At 33.8% G+C, this 3,767-nt stretch overlaps 1 long non-coding RNA gene across 2 annotated transcripts; it reads left to right on the top strand.

Moving 5' to 3' along the window:
* Window positions 1-1,602: 1,602 nt before the first annotated feature.
* On the top strand, window positions 1,603-3,003 carry LOC106335458. 2 transcript variants are annotated; one of them, XR_001268726.1, is made up of 5 exons: window positions 1,603-1,801; window positions 1,867-1,950; window positions 2,078-2,197; window positions 2,289-2,419; window positions 2,706-3,003. It is a non-coding gene; the product is annotated as an uncharacterized LOC106335458 (long non-coding RNA). The 2 variants fall into 2 exon arrangements; XR_001268725.1 differs by having other exon boundaries at window positions 2,289-3,003.
* The last annotated feature ends 764 nt before the right edge of the window (window positions 3,004-3,767 follow it).

Genomic DNA, 3,767 nt, shown 5'->3' with positions numbered 1-3,767 from the left:
AGAGATCAGACAAAATTAGTAAGAGCTGTTCTTATGGCTCAAAAACAAGTTTTTTTTTAAACAACCATTCATATTAGAGTCTTATTACGGTATATATTTAAATATTTTGTGTTCTTAAATATAGTCAAATAATTTTATATTTTTTCTTAAGTCTTTCTTTAAGACCTTTTAACACTTTTAACTGGAATTACATTTTTTGGCTGCTTACAAAACCTATTTGTCACGTATGTGTAACATATCAACTAGGACAATCTTTCTACATTTTTCTGAATTATTTTGCTAATTTTCTATTCCGTCAAAAAATAGAGAATAATGAAGGTTAAGTGTATTCAACATTTGTATAATATTTTCTTAATCTACAATGATTTTGAAAATGCTTCATAAAATTAATATAAATTCATATAAAGTCAGTGAAAGTTTGTTCATATGGAATCGTTTGTCAATGATCCAAGCTATACCAAGTAACAATATTTGACGACTCTTGGATGGAAGATTAATGAGAAGAAAGCTGATCGCTGCTGTATGAGAAAGTAAAGAAATCACTTAAGCGTTTCGATATTAAAAGGAAGCGTTATATTCGCAACATGCTCCTCCTCCTCAAACCTGCTAAGAGGTGTCACATAAATAGCTTGAACAAACGATGCAAACGTTACTTTCTCTACAAGCAAGTTATGAAGTTTGTTGACTACATTTGAACGTGGATTTTATAATACAAAGCCATGCAAAACTATCATTTCTGATTTTCCTTCCAAGTTCTCATGTTCCCATTCAACTTATGGTTTGTTCAAAGTTATGATTTCCTATTGCAAGTTTTTCCACATTATTTATGATTAATAATAATAAATACCTTCGTTCCAAAATTATTATTGTATGACGCTAACTTCTGATACCATCAATATGGATAGTACTTTGATAGTCAATCTCATAATAAAAAAAAGAAAAAAAACATAGTACTCGCACCTTATTATAGTTAAAAAGACAAACATTGTACATAAAAACATATAGTCCAAAACAAATAAATGTCTGTCCGGAATAGAGAATTTGTGTGTATAATTTTTTTCTTAAAACTAATTAAAGACGCGAGAATAAAATTTTAAAATATTATCATTAAAACTAATTAATATTATCATTGTACATGAATTATCATTAAAACCACCTTCTAACATCAGCTATAGCACACGTGAAACAATTTTAAAGTATTTAAAATAACTAAATTCAATTAATCTACAATTAAATAAATCAAAGTTTTTTAAAATCCAAAGCATTAACATGGACTATGCATCACACATTATATAATATTAAATTTACAAATCATAATACCATATAAATAAACAGCCAAATATTAAAAATCTCAAGACTAATAAAAACATATTACAATTTACAAATAAACATAACACAAATATACGACATTCCGCGCGTAGCCCGGACCGACCCTAGTATATATTATTATAAAACACAGTTTACTCTCTTTTCATTAAGCCACATAGGCATCCAGCTAGATAAGTCGTGAGCTCTCGCGTCGACACGTGGCACTTCGTTTCGAAACACAGCGTTTCATTAAACGGGAAATTGTATGGGCTTTGGCATCTCATGCGGCCCGTTCTTCAGTTCTAATGGCTGCAGAGCCACCGCTCTCTGAGCGATGCGATAATTTTCTAGGTTTTTCGATTCTTCGATCTAAAGGAGACGGATCTTCTTAAATCGGCGTGACGATTCGGTTCGTTGAGGGTTTCGATCATGTCCTTGCACCTTCTTCCATCAATCGCAACGAAATTCTTCCAGATCCATCGGGTATAAAAAGGTATGATTTCCTTCACTCCAAATCATCTTCTACATCTTTGAATCACTTTTACAATCAATCTTCAGGAAGATCGTTAAAGGATTCTGACATGGTGGAGATCGCTCCTCCTGCGTTTGCTTCGGGTTCGACAACTCTAGAAATCCAAAAAGGTTGAATCTTTGCATCCTTTTATGTAGTTTATGTACCTATTTTTGTTGACTCCAGCAACAAGAAGATCCATAGTGGTACTTGAGTTGTTTCTTATAAATCTGATCAATTCCAATTATTGTGCTCCAGAAACAGGGCTTCTCAAACTTGGGAGTGTAGGCTTCCATGGAGGTAACGTGATTGTAGATCAGAATGACATAAACAGATGCTGGAGCGCTCCCCAAAAGAGTTGGACAACCCTTGAGTCAGGTATTTATTCTATTGATTGATTCAGACAGCGGATTGATTACGATTTAAGTAAGACTCTCAAATTGTATATTACTTTGTTTTCCTATTACAGTTAATGTGCACATTAAGATGATGCAAAGGTGAATGTCTGAAGCTCAGTCTTCGGTTGCAAAAGCTGAGAAAGATAATGATGAAAAGTATGAACCATCATCTCAGGCTCTCAGCTATCACATTGCTTCTCAGGTCTTTCTCTGTCTCTCTTTCTCTATATTTCTAATTGTCCCAAAACTTTTACATAAGATAGACGATGCTATATATAGGAGATTCACTAATTTTCTTGGTGCATCTTTGAAGAATCTTCTGAACATATGTGTCTGTATATACTTCTACAATGTTTAGTCTAATGATGGTCTTAATTAGCGAACATACTTTTTTCTGGGATTACAAAACTTGAATTCCTAAAATCTATCTTCACTTTAAACTTGTGAAGAGTATCACTCTAAACGACGTATTTTATTTATCGTTGTAGTACATTGGATTTCCATTACGTCTGGTTGCAATCGCTCTCTCTCTATGTGATCTAGCTAGCATATATGTGCCGTAGCTGTAATGTATTGTATGATCTCTCAAAAAAAATTCTGTATTAATTGACTTCACGTATGGAAATGAATGTTGTTATTAGATGAGAACATGTTAGTGTAAATTTGGTTTCACCTGTTGACTTCACCGGTCTATTCTTTCATGGTGTACAAGCTCTAGGGATGTTAACTACAGGGTTAGGGCTCAGCCCTCTTTTGTTTATTATAAGCTCAGCCCTATTTTAACCCAACCCTATTTTGACCCTATTATAATCAAGGGTTAGGGCTGGTACCAGGGTTAACTCATTTAATTGAAAAAAATATTTCATTTATTTTTGTTCTTAAATTTTAAAGATAAAACTAGAAAAATTAAGATATCATATGATTCTTTCCTCCAATTTGTTGAGCATCAAAATCAAAAGTTTTCCTCCCAAAATCGCAAAATCGAGTTTTTGCTCCACAACTAAGAATAAAATTTTTCCGTCAAAAAAAAAAATTGTGCTTTTTTCCGCCAAAACCTAATTTGAGTTTTTCCACCAAAACCACAAAATCAAGTTTTCCCGCCAAAACCGCAAAATCGAGTTTTCCCGCAAAAACCGCAAAAACCGCAAAATCGAGTTTTCCCGCCAAAAACCGCAAAATCGAGTTTTTCTGCCAAAACTAAAACAGCAATATCGAGTTTTAACTACAAAACCGGCAAATCGGGTTTTCCCGCCGAAACCGGCAAATCGGGTTTTTCCGCCGAAACCGGAAAATCGAGTTTTTCCGCCAAAAACCGCAAAATCGAGTTTTTCCGCCGAAACCGCAAAATCGAGTTTTTCTGCCAAAACTAAAACAACAATATCGAGTTTTCCCTACAAAACCGGCAAATCGAGTTTTCCCGCCAAAACCGTGAAATTGAGTTTTACGGGTTTTCCAGAAAAACTTAATTTTACGTTTTCACGGGAAAATTCGATTTTGAGGTTTTGGCGAAAAACTCGATTTTGATTTTTTGGCGGGAAAACTCGATTTCG

Source organism: Brassica oleracea, chromosome C3 (assembly GCF_000695525.1).
Source record: "Brassica oleracea var. oleracea cultivar TO1000 chromosome C3, BOL, whole genome shotgun sequence".
In the NCBI taxonomy this organism is placed as follows: domain Eukaryota; kingdom Viridiplantae; phylum Streptophyta; class Magnoliopsida; order Brassicales; family Brassicaceae; genus Brassica; species Brassica oleracea.
Note: the sequence above shows the minus strand (reverse complement) of the source record. Positions and strands in the feature narration are given on the sequence as shown.